We start from the raw sequence: 21,039 nt of genomic DNA, 5'->3' as shown, positions 1-21,039 counted from the left end.
TTAGCGTTCTGGTTTCTATGAGGCTTTCCAAGTATTTGGTATTTCACACAAGCATCAGTGATTACATCACTTTGGCAGGGGACTAAGATGCCACTGAGGGTTGTAAATTTTGTTTCTTTCAGCTCTCACGCCTCTGCAGATTCTCATCCACAGTACACATTCTTCCTTGTGGTTCATACATCCATTTTAAGTTTCCTGAAACTGTAGTAGGTGTTCAGGGTACATAGGGCAACTTCTCTTTGCTTCACTGTCATCACTTTAGTAAAAGAAGTTTCTTCTACACATGCTATGCACACATGCTGTCCTTGTGTTTAAATGACTTTGCCGCCTTCTTTGCGCCTGGCCAAGTACTCAAGGCAAGAGCCACTCTGGGTGTTCCTGGAGAACTTTATATCCATACTGATCATATTCTACTTTCCTGTCTATTTGTTACCCTTCCGCTAGACTAGAGGAGAAAGAGAATATGCTCTCTTACTCTCGGTAAATCAGTAAAACTTATTTACTGGTTTGTATCAACCAATAGGCTGTACCTTCTCAGCAGACAGGAACTATGATCGTTTTGCTTATTCTAAGAATCTAGCAAGGTTCCTGGTTCACATTAGGCACACAATGTGTGTATGCGTTAGTTGTTCAGTTGTGCTGGACTCTTTGTGACCCCATGAACTGTAGCTCGCCGGGCTCCTCTGTCCATGGAGTTGTTCAGGCTAGAATACTGGAGTGGGTTTCCATTCCCTTCTCCAGGGGATCTTTCCAACCCAGGGATCAAACCTGTGTCTCCTGCATTGCAGGCAAATTCTTTGCCATCTGAGCCACTAGGGAAGACCAGGCAGTCAATAAATGGTTGTTAATAAAGAAATAAATGAATGAATAAGTCCTGCTGCTCACCCTCATCCCAGCCCTTTGAGGAAAAATGGGGAATTCTGTTATGCTTAGTAAAACACACTACGGATTTTTTAAGTGGATGTGTGTACCATTTTTTAAGATTTATTTTTTGTCATTATTATATAGAGGTATGTGTTGGTCTCATTAAATAACAAGCCTTAGCAAGACCCTAGGAGGATAAATCAAATTATCCAAGTTGGCCATCTGACTCTGAGTGTGAATAAGCATATTACATGCAATATCCAGTTCCTTAAGTTATATTTTCTCTTTAATAATTTGATACTTTATTCTCAACTTCCTTTGATGCAGCAAGCAGCTTGATGGCTCCTGGCTTTGGAGCCACCCATGCTTAGATGTGATTCCGAGCTGTTGAGAACTGTGTGATTTCAGGTTCCTCCAGTTACACGTGGTGATCATGCCCTTTGTGTGACAGTTTTGTTGTGTGAAGCCAAAGACTTCATATATGTTAAAATATCAAAGGGGACCCAACACAAAATCAGCATTCTATACAAGTAAATTCACTTCCTTTCTGTGTCATCCAGAGAACTAACCATACCATTTGAAATAATTATGGCCCAGTGCATCACTTTTATTTAGGAAAACACTGGAAGCCACTGACCAATGCCCAGTTTCCTGGTTGGGAAAAATCCTGTATTTATCCTGTCCATACACAGAGAGAAACAAATTTTATCCTCCCATTTACTCACATGACTCCTTCAACTAGTTTCTTTAAATTCCCTTGATGTTAACTGAATTATTTCATGCAAACACATCCAATTTTAAACTTATCTTTTGGCATGACACATCCCTCCTGTGGCCAGTTTCATTGCTCCTATTATTCCCAGGGGATCCACTCACTGTTTTCCAATGAGTATCTCTCCAGTCCATCTCCTCCAGAATCTTCCGGTGCTGGTTTTCTGCATCTGTGGATATAGCCATTGCTCTAGTTTTGTCTCGCTCCTTTGCCTTTTTGCCAGAGTATCTATCTATTCACACATAATTTTAATGAGCTGCCCAATTTGATTACTAAAAGGCATCGGAGTGTAACGAGGGATGGACCATTCTTTTCAGAAGCTCTCTTAGGTTTCATGTCCTCCTGTGATTTACCAAGTGTCACTTAATTTTGCTTTTTTTTTTTTTTTTCGCACCCTGGTCAACTCTTCATCACAGTCATTACCTACCTCTCTTGGTGATCTACTTAACACCTCATTAAAAAATATGTTCAACTCAGCTACTTTCTCACTGCTCATCACTTGTCAGCAAGGCCTGCTTGTCCCCTTCCACTTGTGATTCTCCTGGTGCTTGGTATATTTCAGTCATTCCTTCGGCTCTTGGTGCAGTTTTTTTAATGTGCCTTTCCTCTGTGATGTTTGTATTTCAGCCCTAGGCTTATCATCACTTTTTTTTTTCATCTTTGTTTTACCCTGAGAGGCTGAGACAAAAGCATTGACTTTTTTTAAAAATTTTTTTTTAATTTTTTTATTTGGACCATTAAAAAAAAAAAACTTCATTGAATTTCTTGCAATGTTGCTTCTGTTTTTTGTTCATTTTGGTTTGGTTTGGTTTGGTTTGTTGGTCAAGAGGCATGTTAGCTCCTGGCACCTTAGCTCCCTGACCAGTGATCGAACCCACACCCCCTGCTTTGGGAGGTGAAGTCTTAACCTCTGGACAACCAGGGAAGACCCCAAAGCACTGATTTTAGTCAGTGAATGCTTTGATGACTGCACCTCAAATATACTTTAAAAACAAAAACTTGAAAAAGATGAGTCGCTGTTCCATAGTGTGAATCACTTTGTGTTTGTTTGTTTTTTTTTTAATTACAATCTGCTGAATGATCAGAAATGGAATAACTGCTTGGCTTTCACAGTTTGGGGGAAGATCCCACATGCCAGGGAGCAACAACTAAGCCCATGTGCCTAGCTACTCAGCCTGTGCTCTGAAGCCCGGGAACTGCAACTACTGAAGCCTACATACTTTTGAGCCCATGCTCCACAACAGGAGAGGCCACCTCAGTGAGAAGACCCAGCACTGCCACTAGGAGAAAGCCCATTCAGCACCCAAGATCCCAAGACCCAGCACAGCCAAAATAAATAAGTAAAACTAAATAAAAATTTAAAAAAAAACCTTAAAGAAAGACTACACTTAACAAAGGGACTAAACTTAACAAGACTACACTTAACAAGGGGACGACAGAGGATGAGTTGGCTGGATGGCATCACTGACTCAATGGACATGAGTTTGGGTGAACTCCGGGAGTTGGTGATGGACAGGGAGGCCTGGTGTGCTGCAGTCCACGGGGTCACAGAGTCGGACACGACTGAGCAACTGAACTGACTGACACTTAACAAATAAGAAAATTATACTGTATGTTAGAAAGTTATAAATGCTGTTGAATAAGAACAGAGCAGGATAAGAAGGACTCCACGAGGGAAATGGTGTAATGTTAAACAGGGCAGTGAGGGCTGGTGGCCAGGTGTAGGTGTACACTTGGATCTTTCACTTTCCCCATCCTTCCATGTGTCACATTGGAATGTAAGTGCATAGAATGGCATTCTTATAAAAGTGGCCTTGAATTGATATAATTATGAAATCACAAACTCAAAATGCTCATTACTTATAATAAGTTACAGGTGACACAACTTACAGCAGAGAAGACACACAGATTTTCTAATATTTGAAATGGGAATTATTGCCCCAAAGCATTGTTGTGTGTATTTATCAGACACATCCATGTGATCTTCTTTGCTCTGTGATATAGACCAAGATTTTGTCTTTGTGACATTTAACATTTTATGTGTTTTTTTTTTCCTCCCCAAATAGAAACTGCTCAACCACAGGGGCCATAAAATGTTCCATATCTTCTGCAATACCTAGGAGAGCACTTCACAAGGAACAATCCATTTAAAAAAAAATGTTTTTATTGTGGTAAAAATTACATGATATAAAACATACTATTTTAACCATATTTAACTATACAGTTCAGTGGCACTAAGTACATTCCTATTGTGCAGCTCTCACCATCATCCATTTCTCCCGAATTTTTCACCTTCTTAAACTAAAATTCTGTCCTCATTAAACACTAACTTCCCATTTGCCCTCCCCACCCCCCACCCCTACCCTCCATCCCATGGCAACTACCAATGTATTTTCTGACTCTCTAAATTTCACTATTCTAGATACTTCATATAAGTGGAAGGAAACAATATTTGCACCTAATGTTTACTAGAATACATTTTTAAGGCGAGCTTAATGTACGTCCTACATACAGATGGCAGTTTTTCTTTTCCCTGTGCTATACAGTAGATTCTCATTAGTTACCTATTTCATACATAGTCATGTATATATGTCTGGAGAAGGCAATGCCAACCCACTCCAGTATTCTTGCCTGGAAAATCCCATTGACAGAGTCGGACATGACTGAGCGACTTCCCTTTCACTTCTCACTTTCATGCACTGGAGAAGCAAATGGCATCCCACTCCAGTATTCTTGCCTGGAGAATCCCAGGGACAGGGGAGCCTGGTGGGCTGCCGTCTGTGGGGTTGCACAGAGTCGGACACGACTGAAGTGACTTAGCAGCAGCAGCAGCAGCAGTGTATGTATGTCAGTCCCAATCTCCCAGTTCATCCCATCCCTTTTGCCCACTTAGTGTTCATAAGTTTGTTCTCTGTGTCTCTGTTTCTTCTTTGCAAAATGTTTATCTGCACCGCTTTTCTAGATTCCACATACATGCATTAATATATGGTATTTGTTTTTCTCTTTCTGACTTACACTTTGTATGGTAGTCTCTAGGCCCATCCATCTCTCTGGAAATGGCACAATGTTATTCCTTTTTATGGCTGAGTAATATTCCATTGTATATCCACATCTTCTTTATCCATTCCTTTGTCAATGGACATTTAGGTTGCTTCCATGTCCTGGCTACTGTAAATAGCCAATTATAACCTAATGGAATCAAAGTAGATGTTAGCAGTGTACCACAGTATCCTGAGAATTCTGTGCACATGTGAGATAAGCTTCACATGTGATGCCAGATAAGGTCAGGTCTGGATGTTGGTGTAATCTGATGGGATATGCGTGAGGCACATGGTGACTGCCTGCCTACAGATTAAGGTTTGCAGTGTGGGTATTTTTGCTGGAATGGCTCCCTACCCCAGTCTTTACTAGCTAATTTCCCTGAGTGATTCATATTGGAGTATGCATAGTGAGGGAAGTATGTGTGCAGGTGGAGAATATTCCAGAGACAAATTTTTATTGTAACTCTCAAGGTCAATTTTTTTTACTTAGATTGCATACAGATAGGTTGAATTTCTTAGTGTTAAATCATTTTAGATTTTTGAAAGCCATTTTTTTTCTTCTGGTCCAGAATCTGAATTGTTGTTTCAGGAGCAGAGTTTACAATCAATATAATAGATATAAATGAAATACGTTTCTGGGGTCCTATTTTGCGTTTGGTCTCCCACAGAGAGGCCTTGTAGCATCCGGGGTTTCTTGAAATGCTAATCTTTGAAATTAACAATATAAGCCTGGATCGGGTGATGGTACAGAGGGTGCAGAGATGGGTTTAGGAGAAGTTAAAAGCCTCCTTTCACACTAGAGAGAAAACCAATAGTTTTAACTCTTTCCCCTCGATTATCTTTTGTAACTATGGCTCACCTGTAGCACGCGTGGCCTTGTGGAAACATCCACAGTCAGGTTCCTCAGTGAGACAGAAAAGGGCGGGGCTGCATCAATGAATGAGACAGCTGAGTATGCACCTTCTTGTGTTTCTTACGACTGTCATGAGAAATGGACATTCTAACTATATTTTAATCACGCTGATTTATATGTATTTGAATGCCAAGCAGATGTCACCATACAAGCAGTACAAGCAGTGCAGGTACTCTGTAATATTTGACTCCGTGGCTTAAAAAGAGAGAGATGAGGAAAATGACATTTTACATCCCAAGTGCTAAGCATAGAGCAAAAACACCCAAAATAAAACACAGTCCACTTTCTCTTGTCTTCCCCTCAGTCCTCCTCCCTCGCCCCGGAAAACATCACCTCTCTCAGCTCCCAGAAACAAATATTACCTCATGCAGGAGACCAACTCTCTGGTCCTTTGATTGTGCTTACCTTGGGAACTGTTTAAAGAGATTACCTCAAGTGAAAGTGTTAGTCACTCAGTCGTGTCTGACTCTGTACAACGCCATGAACTGTAGCCTGCCAAGCTCCTCTGTCCATAGGATGCTCCACGCTAGAGTACTGGTGTGAGCTCTCATGCCCTTCTCCAGGGTATCTTCCCAACCTAGGGAGTGAACCTGGGTCTTCTGCATTGCAGGCGGGTTCTTCACCATCTGAGCCACCAGTGAATACGAATAATAATTAACATGTTAAAAACGGTGGATGGAAAATGGCCCCCAAACTCTTATGTTGACAGCATAACCATATGTGTTATCAAGGAGATTAAAGAGAACCTTCCTTCATAGAAGCTGCATATTGAATCTTTTTTTTTTTTTTAGTGATCTTATGAGACCAAAATGGATACCACATATTTATCAAATTAAAAAAAAACAAAACAGACCTCAAGCCACAGATGGTTAATGGCAAGGTGTCTCTTGCTACACTTGAAGGGCTGTTTTGGCTGCTCAGATAGAGATGCCCCCAAGAATTACATCACAAAAATAATTAGCATAGTGTATATCTGCAGGCTACTTTTTCCACACTTTCCCCCTCTGGTTCAGGAGGACAGATGATGGTATATTGCTCCTGCGGCCATCACCTCCCTCTCATAACGGCCATTATTCATAGCAGGGCACTGGGGTCACTGGTGTGGTCTCCGTGCCCGGGACCCCGCTAGTCATCCAACGTGTCCTCTAGGTTATGAGCTAAGGCACACGGATTAGAAAACCAGTTTGTTCTTTGTATATGAGATGTAGATTTGACCTTGCGTTGTCCTTCTGCATCTTCTATGATCTGGCAAACCCTGGATGCAAGACTTTCAAGCAGCCTTGTAAAAAAAAAATCTCCAACTGTGCTTTGGTTTTGAGTTTAAATCATAGTATTCCAATCATTTGTTGGTTTTGCTCTAAAGATGCCTGGGGCATCCAGCTGCAGCTGAGAGGGCAGACCTGTCATTGTTAGTAATTAGAAGGAGCCTGCTAGTGATTCAAGGTAGCTCAAAATTCATACATTAAAAAAAAAAAAAAAAAAACCAAATGTGTTAGTGAGATGTAGTTTGCTGAATTCACTGTGGCTGTACGGCTGCCTTTTTAACCTTGCTGCCCTGCTCATTATACATGCAGTCAGTCACCAAAGACCATGGTTCCCTGTTGTGTTCCTGAAGCCTGATGAAATGCATCAAATATTAGCTGAATCTCCTGGTCTTCCTCTCTGTTAGTCACTGTCTCTGAGATTTCAAGTGCATTGATGGAGTTCTACATTGCAATACATTTCTAACATTTAATATATGTACTAGGGTTCAGTAGGCACAAAATAAATGCCTAATGAATTAATTAATAAATGATTGAATAAGAGAACATCGCTTGTGATCTTTCAATGAATTATTATTTTTTAATAGAAATTGAACAATAGACGATTGCCTAATCCTGCACACCTAAAGAATACTTACCAGGGGAGGCAAAATTCAATGGCTTCTTTTCAGTTTTGGCTTAGTTACTGTGCAAGCAGCACCTAAATATATAAAATAGTTGCATTTTACTTAAGACTTTATTTCAGGGGTTATTTTATTGTTACTAAAGAAGATATTAACTGAACTCTGCTCTGAACACTGCCTTTCTGAAAATAGCCAGGGATGATGTTTCAGGGGAAACGTTCATTTTAGAGGTAAAATCAGGAAACTTTGGTGGCATAAATTCCAGAGCTTAAGATTAAGGTAGACAAGTTAGAGGGTTTCCCTGGTGGCTCAGATGGTAAAGAATTCACCTGTAATGCAGGAGACCTGGATTTGATCCCTGGGTCAGGAAGATCCCCTGGAGAAGGCAATGGCTACCCACTTCAGTATTCTTGCCTGGAGAATTCCATGGATAGATAGCCCGGTGGGCTACAGCCCATGGGATTGTGCACAGTCAGACACTGAACTACTAACACAGACACAGAGGAGTTATAACCATTGAAACATTTATGAATTGTTTACATTTTCATTTGGTTAGCATCTATGTGTCTTATGATCTCTTCTATTAAAAATGAAACTTCATTCAGCTTTCTTAATCTAGATATGCAAGCATGGTTTCTCTGGAATTCAAATTTGTTTGGAATGGAACCAAATTGCATTTTAATGAAAATATGCACAGAAATGATAATTAATTTCCTAATTAGGTTTTACCCTCAGCCCGTAAATACCTTTGTTTTTCTTCCTAGTATTATCAGCCTTTCGAAGCCTTATTGGATGATGAACAGTTATGATCATAAGCAAAAATTGAGCCTAACTAGAAAGAAAATGAAAGAATTGTTGTAAAGAAAAGAGGAAAAGGGGACCTGGAGTCATTTTTCAGAATCAAGCAAAACAATCAGATTTTATTTAGTTTGAATGTGAAAGCACATGATGAACCCTGGTGAGCAGCCACTCATTGCCTCATGCCTGACCCAGGGATTCTATCAGCATTTTCAAGTAAACTCACCAGAGACACTTATTAAGAAATTTGGGGAAATCAACCACAGAAGTATTTTTATGTAAAATCATGCCCCGTTCCTCAAGAAGAACAAATTTCCCTACACACACCTAGCAGCAGGCATTTAGATAGTTTCAAAACAAATTTTTTTAAAGGCCCAGCTTTCTTTATGATAAAATACTTTCACCTCCCTTTCTAAGATGATAATAGTAAGAAGTTGGTTCCCCCCCCCCACTCATGGTAGCAAGTTATAAATTTACATTGGAAATTTATGAGAAAGAATTTCTGAAAACTGTAGATTAGCATTTATAACTTCACAGAAAATTTTTAAACAGCTCAACATTTGAATATTTTTGCATAAATGGAGAAGACGGCTATTTAGTGAGATCTAAGGATGGATTATGAGTGTTAATTCAATGTTCTTTGAAAAATGAAGAAAGTGCAATGATTTAAAACAAATTCTAAAGCAGTTATGCACAGTCTTATCTGTTACTTGCCTCCTGGTCAATATTATTTACAATGTATAGTTGAAGAAGTGTTAAGTTTCTTTAAACACGTGTGAAAGAAGCATAAGATTTATGAAGGTTGTAGGTATAAATGACTTATTTAAAACCCTTCTTGGTCAAGCAGAATGGTACGGGCTCATTGTTGTGATGGTAGAAAACATCAGTATTTAATCTAAATCCCTTAATGGCCCCTCTGTATTTAAAGTATTTGGCAGACTTGTTTAATGTAACTGTTTCTTTTCTGGCACGTAGAGCTTTATTTAGTGACTGGGATAACTCGTTACCCAAATCCTACAAATAGAGTTTTCCATGAGAGTCAGCGTTTCTAGTTTCTGATTATGAACTCAAAAAAGTGATGAGGTTCTCAGGAGTTTAAAGCTAGTGAGAAGAAAACCATCCACTGTCAGGATACTGTGGTTTTACTTTCCTTACAGAGCAAGTACCCTAAGAAACAATGGAAAATGTAAAACATTTTAACAGAACTATTTCATTCTGCTACTAATGTGGTCACAACTTAGTTGGAGCCACTTGCTGCCACTTGCCATCACAAATTTTCATCAAGGAAACAGGAAAATATAAGAATAGAGAAAATTGATGTGTTTGACAACTCTTGACAGCGTTATCATAGACAGTCAACTTGACCAATGTCTTTTGTGCCATGTGCAAATGAAAGCATAGTAGCAACCCTTGAAGCTCAGCCCCCAGAGTGGCTTATGTCCAGACAAATGAGACTTTGTCTCATGGCAGGCTTTGCACTGCAGCACAAACCAGGGTGGGTGTCTGACCACTGGTTTAGATGGGTATCTGATACTGACCTGTAAACATGGGTGATCTTCTGTTGCCTGGATGAATATATAATACTGACTTCATTTTACATCTGAGTTTTTATGAAATACATCATCATTCAGAGTAAAATAGTGAAGCCAAAAATATGAAAGAGAACAATCTTCAGGCAGCCAAAATAGATGTCAATAAAAGCCGTGCTTGACAACATCTGTCCCTGGGAGTCTGGGGACATGGTGAAGAGCTATGAAGGCAGGTGGTCAGTGTGCCCTTTGAGGAGACCCCAACATTGAGAGACTGAGGATGTATTGTGGTAGGCCAGGGCCAAGGGGTGCTGTGGAGGGAGCTTACACTCATTCACAAGGCTCATGGGGAGTGGAGCTTCTGGGGAGACTTGAGGGACCATGATTCTCCCCATACCATAGAAAATAGCCATCTACCTGTGACACAGGGCTGGGGCCAGAGTCTAAAGGTGACCCATAGCAACACAACCATCCTCCTGGTGGGACAAGGCCAGTGTGGGAGAGCTCAGAAGAGAGAAGAAGATAGCAGGTGGTGGCCAACAAGGTTGAAGACCACCTTGGAGGGGGAGAAGCAAAAGCAGTATACTGCTGCAGACAGAAATTTCAAACAGAGATTAGTCTGAACTTTTAAGCAACTGATACTAGTTAAAAATGATAGCATTTGATGGAGATGACATTAAAGGACATGGAAGGGAGATTTTACGGAGCAGGTTTGAAAACAGTGGTTAGAGAGAAATAGAAGAATCTCGTTTCCGTCCTGTTAAGTACACTTCTCAATTCAACTTCATATTCAATACCTTTTTTCTTTTCCCTTGTTGTTATGTTGAATGGATGAGTGGATGAACACATGAATTTGGGCCTTATCACTAACTGCAGAGTTCAACATGTGTTTTTCTACATTTAAAACAAAATCAGAGCCTCGGTGAGCAGATGGTAGAAGCTTTTCTTTTCCAGAAGACAAAGAACCTGCCCACATATTTTTAACATCACGACAGCGGGAGGCTGCACTCCCCCACCCCCACCTCTACTACAGTTAGCCCCAGGAAATCAGGGAATTGCAAATTGTGAGGGTAGCCATCTCAGCTTTTACATGTATATCATGTACAGTGTAAAAGCATCTTGTTTTTCTAACTGTTTGATTTTTGAGAAAATTAATACATTGGTGTTTTCACTTCTATTAAAACTGAAAATAATACATTCAAAAGAGAACAATCAATTTCTAAACCAGGATTCCCAAGAATAAAAATTTAAAATCCCAATACTTGGTATTGGCACTGACAGAGCCTAAGTTCCAAAAGGATCTCTGTTTGACAATGTGAACTAAAATATGCCAGCTCCTGCAATGTCACAGTTATTCCAAGAAAAGAAACTGAAGCTATACTTGTTTGTTATTTCATGGCATAGGATATTTGCTCTTATCAGAGTCTCATTGTTTGAAAGAGACTCTTTTTTTCTTCTTCTAAATGTGAATGTGAAATATCTCCTTTGGGGTTCAAGGCATGCATAAAGATATATCATTTGCCTTTTAATGGGGCTTTCTGGTGACTCTACAGTTTTAAATGGTTCTCTATGCATCAAATATTCCTTACCGAATGTTCTTGCTATGTGCTCTACAAATATGGATGGAAATAATTATAGTGAGGATGGCTTCATATGATGATGTCATTCCAGAGAAAGCCTGTACCGCAGGGAGCATTTCCAGTAAAGTATGGCAGAAACTGCAGGGTAATCAAAGTGCAAATTCCAATTTATTTAAGCAATATTGTTCTTGCTCCTCCATTTCACAAAGCTGTCCTTTCTCATTAAATTTTTGAAAGAGAAGGGATGAATTTTAGCAGCATAAATCTGAATGCTGGTTGACCTTTTTTGAAAACTCTGCCTGGAACACTGACATCAGCTGTCTTTTCACACATGTGGTGACAAAGGGATGAAGTTGAGGCTTATAAGGAGTAAGCGGAATAGAGGCAAGGCTTGATGCCAGCCACCTCAGTTTCTATTTGAAGAGAAGTCTGTGTACCTTGAGGGAAGTGCCTTGTTTTATGACCCCCATAAAGGCCTTGTTCTGGGTGGACATTCCAGGGATGGGCTTTGATTTGACCATGCTTTGGCTCTCTGGCAAAATCAAACAAATGGATATAAATAGAGTTGTTATCACCCTACACTGGCAAGAATTCAGCAGTTAAGTGTCTTTACTTATTTAATAGCTTATTTTTAGCAGATGTTTATTAATCATCTACAATACATCAATTGATGATGTACAAGGTGGAGGGATTATAAAATCAAACTAAATGCAGTTCTTGTCCTTAACATGCAAATAATTAGGAGCAGTCTTCTCATTAGAAGATTATACTACAGCGTGGCCAATTCTATGATGGAAGGAGACCCAGGGTGCTGGAGAAGTACCAGGAAGGGACCCTTACCCAGATGGGTGTGAGAAGGGTTTCCCATATATGGTGATATCTGTGTTTGAGTCTTTAATGGCCAATTAATCAGGAAGGAGTGAAGTGAAAGGGTTTGAAAGCAAAAGGACTAGAGTTTTTCAAAGCACCCAACATTATAAAAAATGAAAAACAAGAATAATTTGTTTTTTTTTCCTTTGGTTGGGGATGAAAACATGGAAGAATGAGGAAAGCATCAAGTGGAAAAAAGAAAAGCAAGTTTGCGCATAAAAACCCTTGTCTTCTCTATTGTGTTTGAAATATATGAATTTTAGTGTAAAGATCAGGATAGCCATTGACATAATTGCTCATAGTCTCAGGTGAGAGGGGCCGAGGGGGCTTTAATGTCTGTCACTCCAAATCTTTGTGACGAGACAAAGAACCAAGGAACATACCCTCGCCTGACAACATTACAGTGAATTCGTGAAGTTGCTCAGTTGTGTCCGACTCTTTGCGACCCCATGGACAGTAGCCCACCAGGCTCCTCCGTCCATGGGATTCTCCAGGCAAGAATACTGGAGTGGGTTGCCGTTTCCTTCTCCAGGGGATCTTCCCAACCCAGAGATCGAACCCGGGTCTCCTGCACTGTAGGCAGACGCTTTACCATCTGAGCCACCAGGGAAGTCAATATTATAGACATATATAAAATCTATATTTGTGTGCTTTTATTACCCATTCTAAACTCACCAGACTAAACAGAATACTAAAATATGCAGAATAGTGACACACTTTAGTTATTTTTGCTATTTTCCTGACTTCATATTTAAAAGAACATAATTTTACATGTTATATATAAGACAATGTAATATAAAGGCATATTTTCCCCAGAACATATTCTATTTATCAATTTATTAAATTGAATAGTTTTTATATATTTAACCATATGTATATGGGATCCTATTTGTACTCTTGCCCCAGGCCTTGATTACTGAAATGTCTTAAGCAAGGGAATCCAACACTTCTCTTGAGAGAGATCACTCCATTAAAGACAGTAAGACCAGTTAGGAAACTGGTCTCTTTCTGTCTGGATAATGTTTTGACCTCTAGCCTGACCTTCCGATTCAACCCCCCTCATTTATTTCCATATCATATCTTCAGAGGAGGTTTTGAGCCCTGCCACTGTAGGTTTCCTGGCCAGTAATTTCCCAGCTACAGGCCTATCCATTTTCAGAGCAGGCATTTTTGACAGCTCAGCCACAGAGATAGATAGATAGTCTTCTGTCCTTAACTAAAAAGAAAGCTGAGAATCCACAGGAGCCTGTCTTGAGTTTCAAATCCCAAGGCTTATGCAATATCTAACACCAGCCATGAGCCACAGGAACTGCTCCACAAATAACAGTGTTTTGAGTCTCCTGGAAACCCATTGGTGGGAAAGTCCTGTAGACATGAGTTTCCAATTGGATCCACCATGGACTCCTCAAGACTCAGTCATCCAACTTCTTTAATAACAAATAGACAAGAGCTGGGTATATTTGGGATGCTATTTCAAATATTCTGCATAGGTTCATTTCATGGGGAGGAGGGAATTATAAGGACAGAAACCAGAGCATTTTTTTTTTTTAAGCATTTTTCATTCTGGCTTCAACTTGGAATTGAATGAGAAATCTCCAGCCTACTGTCAAGCTGAAATAAGATGTAGAATACATCTTAAGCCAGAGCCAGGGATTCTAATTATAGTTTTTCTTGGACTTACAGATTTGAAAGCTTTCTTCTCTATTTTTATCTTAAAGTAAAATACAGAAGTTAAATTTGATGGTAATGCCTTGGTGACATCAAGTTTCTAAAATGGGAAGTGAGTTTTGTTTAGAAAATACATTCTGTAATGCTTTTATGTTTTCTCATCATTGATGGGCGAATATATTTTGATGGGAATATTGAACTTTAATAAGTACTAAATTATTAACTAGGAGATGAAATTGAGTAGTCCTGATAAATTAAAGTTTATACTTGTAAATGTATAATTTATGTATATGTGCATAAATTTACATATGTGATAATATAGAGATAGTATTTTAATAAGCAGTATAATTTCTGTTTTCAATTTGTATAGATTTTGTGAATTTCTCATCACATCAGTAGGACTTCTGGAATGAACTTACGTAATTAAAACTAGATTTTAAATAATTTTTGGATCTATTACTGTGATTATCTTATTAGCAGTTTAACTTGGCCCTAATACATTTTATTCAATTTTATGCATGTCATCTCTCCATTTCCCACAGGAGTGGGATGTGGCAGCATCGTCAGCTCCAAAGACAGCTCTGCACAAGATTAGGATCCTCAACAAGAGTGTCAGAGGTATGTAGATGAGGAAAATGCAATCACAATCACTTACTGTGAATTTCCCAGGACAAAATTATGCTTAAATATCAACAACAAAAGTTAAACTTGGTTAAGATGATGGATGGCCAGTTCTCCCTCGTTCAACTTTGTTCAGAAGACCACAGGTTATACCTAACAGGGTTCTCATCAAACAGTCAATTACTATTCTGGTTTTGGCCTAGGATCTGCTACTTATTACATGTAGGACCCTAGTTGAGTTAACGTTTCCCTTTTTCAGTGTACTCATCTGTAAAATGGGGAGGAGAATGGTACTTGTTGGGATGTAATATAGAAATAATACTTCTGGTAAGGGTTAAACGATATGCTGGGGATAAAACACTTAACACAGAGACTGGCACGCACTAAACTCAAAACATATGTCAACCATTAGTGTAGTACCTGAAAAGTATACTCTACTAATAACTGAACAACTGATTTTTCTTGATAATCATCCACAATAATTGACCACCTTGGATATTTGTTTTGCGCCATAATGACGATGGAGTCAAAAAACAAACCAGTCATCACTCATAATTGTAAAGAATCATCTTTAACGAACCTCAGTTATAAACTCCCAGGAAAGAATATTCTTTATGAGGCCAAAGATAAAGAGAGCCAAAGCCGTAAAGAATTGTGATCCACTTAAACATTCTTTTCCAAGCCCAGGACTGTAGTTCTTGCCTCACTAAATGGAATCTTAAAGCATTACTCCCAATCTCTTCACAGGTATGTTTCAACTCAGTAGAGGGCTCAGCCTGCTGTACAAGATACCTAAAGCAGGACAGGGCGGCTTTCCAACAGTCCAGACCTATAGCCTCCATTGAGAGCCCACCGCAGGAAGCCAAGCAAGCACGAGCCACAGCATGGAGAACTCACAGGTTAGCACTTCAGAATATTTATTTTGTCTACTTCTAAAATATTTAGTCTGAACCGTTTAAACTGATACTTTATTGGTGGACACACTTGTCCAAATTTATAGCAACCGACACTGCGTGGAGCTTTAGGGACTCCAGGTTCATGGCTAGCTGATTGTTTAAAAAGCCCATATGTGAAAAGCCAGATCTCTCTGTGAATGTAGATAAAAAGTGGGTCAAGCCAAATGTATGGAAAATGAGATAATGGGAGATTCAAAGCATATTCCCATGGGGGCCAGTTTCTCTGATGTCCAACTGAACTCCATATTAATGAAGGATGAAAACCTCTCACAACTGATAAGCAGGCTGTCTCCTGGCAATTATCAGAGCTCCTGTTGCAAAATAGGTGCTTTATGTGCGCTTTATCCATTCCTTGACTTGCTCTCCGTGAGGAAGCACAGCCTCAAATAATTGCGGGTCTATTAGCACATCAATTATCTAAAGACCTTGATTTTAGCAAGGAGTGGATTTTAATCAGTCACTGCAAATGTTATCGAGAGATTAGTTGTCCCAGAGAATAAAATAAAATTAACTACAATTAGACTGTAATAACTTGCAAGTGCCATGAGCATACATTTTCTAGTTCCTTTAGAACGAACGATTCATCTCTACATTGTATAGAAAAAAGATGCTTAGACTTTTGCAATAATAACGGGAATTAATGGGACCTCTTATCTCCCTTCCCTGTAAGGAGCTGAAAGTACACAACTAAACTAATAAATAAACAGCTCATACTTTACCAACGATCTTAGTAAATAAGACAATGTAAGATAACCGGGAGTTGGTGATGGACAAGGAGGCCTGGCATGCTGCAATTCATGGGGTCGCAAAGAGTTGGACACGACTGAACTGAACTGAAGATAACAGAAACTAAACAATTTGTTAGAGAAGGATCTCATTTCAATCCTGGAGTTCAATCTTACGTTTTTAAAGTGCTGGTATTTGGAAAAAGGAGCGGATGATGAAGAGTGACAAGAGAAGATGCAGAAAGTTTCAGTGATAGTACCTCACTTGAGGTACCAAATGACAACATGGTAGATCTGAGGACATGTGAGCATTCTGTCAGGCATCCAGAAAGACTCAGTGAGAGAATTAAAGTATCACGCTTGTTACTTTCAAGCTGAATGGGGGACTATTACAAGTGTCTGTGATGATTTACTTTAAAACACTTTGGCACACACTGTACAATATTATGTGCATGCTAGTTAGTGTAAGCTTCAACTCTAGGGCCATTCAGTATCTCTAATCAAGAATCTACACTCCAAGGAAGGTGCTTAACATCATAGGAAAAAGGCTAATTCCAAAGGTGACTACTAAAAGCCTTTAACTATCTATAGCTCAATCAACATCTGAGGATTTTCTAATCAGCATAATGAAGGTCAGACAAGGGTTTACTCAGTGAAATTAGTGACTTGGTTTTTGGCATGATCTTGAATAGAACCGTACTCTGGTGAGATAAAATGAAAACTGTTCTGGAGATGTGGCCTGGCTGAAATATTTTAGTGATGTTGCATAGATGTGCATGGACAGAGGGTGTAATTCAAGGAGGATCATAGCCTGTGGTTCTCAGGGATGGCCTCTGATGCTTGAACCCTTAATGACTTTGTGGCTGGTCTTGATGGCCTGATGATAACTATTAAAGTCACAGTTTTACATACCGCAAATGTTAAAACACTTACCTGGAGAGAAAGATTCATGCAAGATGGTAGGCAGGAAAGCGAGGTTTCATCCAGCTTACAAAATAGAGATTTGATTGCATGTAAATGTTTAATATTTTCTATATTTATAACAACAGAATTTTCTCTAAAAATTATTTTGTTTATAACTTGGTATAAGATTCTCTAGCTAACTTCCTCTCACCTCAAACTATTCTGTAATTAACTTTCTCCACCAAAGAGTTGTTCTTGTCCAAACTGTCTTAGGCCACTTTGAAACAGTCATCAGATTATTCTTATAATGAAGTTAAGCGGAAATACCACATTGAAGGGGTTTCCCTGGTGGCTCAGTAGTAGAGAATCTGCTTGCAGTGCTAGAGAGGATTCATTCCCTGGGTCAGGAAGATCTCCTGGAGAAGGAAAATGGCAACCCACTCCAGTGTTCTTGCATGGGAAATCCCATAGACAGAGGAACCTGGGGGGCTACAGTCCATGGGGTTGCAAAAGGGTGGGACACGGCTTAGGGACTAAACAACAAAAACAAACATGTGAAGACTAAAAGAGTCAGAGCTATTTTAGTTGCACTTTATTTATCAAGTTGCACTTAATTTATGATCTTTATAGTATTCTATAAAACAGCGATTCTTAACATAAACTTAAGAGGCTCATAACCTGGAGGTGGAAACACTACATTTTTAGTTTCCTTAACCACTAAGAATTTATTTCCCTTCATTTTTGAATATAGACAAATTGCATTTCAGCATACCCATGATTTTGGTACTAATAGGAATCACAGCTCTTTCTTTTATCACTTTATATTGGTTGCAGATAGCTCTGAATATCATTTAGGATTGTCACCACTTAAAAATAATGGTAGTTGTTAGACCAACTGATAGATCTTTTTATTTAATGTATCAATACAGAACTGCATAAATAACTATATCACAGCCCTGTTTTTTGAAACTTAAAAAAGATTTTTTTTTGTATTGTATTTTTTTGTATTTTGAAACTTTATTTCAATATAATTGACTTTCTTTTTAATCCTGGGCTTTTCCCATGTAGCGCAGTGGTGAAGAATCCAACTGTCAATGCAGGAGGTGCACATTTGATCCCTGGGTCAGGAAGATCCCCTGGAGAAGGAAACGGCAACCCATTCCAGTATTCTTGCCTGGAAAATTTCATGGACAGAGTAGCCTGATGGGCTATGGTCCATGGAGTCACAAAGAGTTGAACATAACTGAGCAATTGAGCACATAAGCATGCACTTTTTAATCCTGTGTATTTCATCTTATGCATTTAAAAACATTATTTGGAGAAGGGGTTGATGGCAATCACCAGACTGTGAAAGGGTTTCATGCTACAAAAATGGTTAAGAACCTCTGTCCTAGAAAGTTCCTTCAATGCCAAATTTTCCTCTTGCTAAAATGAAACCTAGCTGCTTGAAATATTTCCTTGTTTCTGTGATGTCTTAGAAATAAGTTAATGGTGTGTATGTATGTAAAAGAGGTTGGGTTTGAGGTGTCAAACAGAAGGTAAGAATAAACACAGCTAGTAGAGGGCTTCCAGGAGAGGCAGAGGATACAATAAGAATGGAGTTATTGGAATGATTTACTTGAAAATCTCTTTTCCAGTTTGTACAATGGAAGACGCAAATTTCATAGGAACCATTTATTAAGACCCTTAGCCTAAACTTTCTCATGCCTCAACATCTCTTTCTGTGGGCCAAGGGGCTTGTGAGCTAAAAAGGCACTTTGGATGGGAGAGATAGTCAAACAGCTCCAGCTTTAAGAGCTGTGATCCAGGTTCACAGACCTGAAGGTTTCAGATTGGCCATCCCAGTGTCTGGGTTTCATCTGACTGGGAAAAAAATCTGAGAGACCACATTCATTCAATTCAGCTTTCTTATCTCCAGGTGTGTGTTGCCCAATTAGGAAAGGTCTTCCAGATCTTTGATTGCCCTGAAGTAGATGTGTCTATGCTTGGCAGGTCTTCCTGGAGAACCCTTGCACTGCTCATCTGTGAAACCTGGGGCAGGGGGCGGGATGGCTCCTAAGTGTCCATGAACTTGTATATAGGTCTCTCCTAGGTCTCCACTGACTTCTCAGACACGGTCTTATTGGTCTCTGCCACGGGAAACCTCAGATGCAAAAAAACAAAGACTGTGAGCATGGACTGGCCTGGTTTGACTCCTGACTAGGCACCTTGTTGTTAAAAAACCTTATACAAGTCATTTCCTCTTTGAGAGCTCAGTTTCCACATCTATAAAATGCAAATAATAGTAATAATAATATGTCATCTCCCTTTTGTGTTGTTGTGAGGTGTAAAACACATCTAAATGATATGTGGCACATATAGGTACTTACTTAATGTGAATTTTTTTCACAACCACCATTCATCCCTTCTGAAGTCAGATAGCTCCAGATGCTGAGTAGCCTCTCCAGGGGTAAATCTGCTGTCTCTGAAAAGCCTGTTTTATGATATTTTCCTTTATTTTTCATGTTTCTTTTCTTAAAAGTGTAAGGAAGTGCTACAACTTATTTTTATCCATATTTTAGTAAATAAAGATCAAGGACCCCATGACAGGGCTTCACAGGTGGTTCAGTGCTACAGAATCCACTTGCTAATTCAGGAGACATGAGAGATGCAGGTTCTACCACTGGGTCGGGAAGATCCCCTGGAGTAAGAAGTGGCAATCCACTCCAGTATTCTTGCCTGGAAAATTCCATGGACAGAGGAGCTTGGTGGGCTACAGTCCATGGGGGTCACAAAAAGTCCAACATAACTGACAGACTGAGTGTGTACAGGCACACACACACACACATACTCCACAATAGAGATTAATGCTCTAGGAGAGCACAGTAAAATTAAGCAGTAGAAAAACAACTTATGATAGTAGCGGTTTCATTTTCCACTTGAGGACATGTTCTCTCATTTACTCATTTGTTCAAAAAGCATTCCTTGTTTTCAGACTGTCTGAAAACATTTCAGACATTTTCAGACCGTTTGAAAAAACAAGGGTAGGGAGAGTAAACCATTTGTGGCAGGAACTATGCTCTTTCTCCTCAAGTAACTTACATTATACGTAGGAAAACAACAAAACGGTATCCAATATGAGAGTTCCTGAAGAAGTCAAAAATCCCAACCTCTTTCTCTCTTTTTTTTAAATGTAACTCGGTAATTGGTATACCATCCACCCTTGCTCCCCCAAATTAGGAGTTATACTTGTTTCTTTCTTCTCATTTTCCTACATTTACTTCATCAGCAAGTCCATTCTTGCTACTCTAGGAAAACAAATGAAATCCAATCACTATGAGACCAAGCTGGCATCATCATCATCTCTGGCCTGGATGCCTAAAACAACATCCTGAAGCATCTCCCAGCTTTCTCTCTTCCTCTTTCAAAATCAGTTCTCCACGAGACAGCCAGAGTAATATCTTTAAAAATTATACATGGCATCAAGTCACTCTCAGGCTTAAAACCATGTAACCTTTTCCCCTTCCATTTAGGCTAAAATCCAAGTGCGTTTACCAGGCCTTCAGAGCCCAACGTGAGACAGAGCCTTGTGTGCACTCTCTCCTATCTCAGGGTCTGCACCTTAGCAATGCCCTCAGTCTCTCATTGTTCTCCCTGATCTTCAGATGGATGGCTTTTTCTTTGTTAGTATCATTCAGTGCTCAGACTTCTTTACCGGCAGTACTTGATCTGATCGCATTTTAATTCTCTGCAATGACTGCTGTTGATTTTTGCTTATTTGGTTAGTAGTTAACATTTATAAAGTGTGTGCCACTCATTTTCTCAATCTTTACCCATTTTAACTACACCCCCCCTTCTGGGATGATCTCTTGCACTCCTAGGGTTTCAGTAATTATCCACAAGTAGGTCCAGGGGACCCCACCTTCCCCTTTCAC

The sequence above is a fragment of the Ovis aries genome, chromosome 20, assembly GCF_016772045.2.
Source record: "Ovis aries strain OAR_USU_Benz2616 breed Rambouillet chromosome 20, ARS-UI_Ramb_v3.0, whole genome shotgun sequence".
NCBI classification, from domain to species: Eukaryota; Metazoa; Chordata; class Mammalia; order Artiodactyla; family Bovidae; genus Ovis; species Ovis aries.
The sequence above is the reverse complement of the archived record's forward strand: the minus strand, read 5'-3'. Positions refer to the sequence as shown.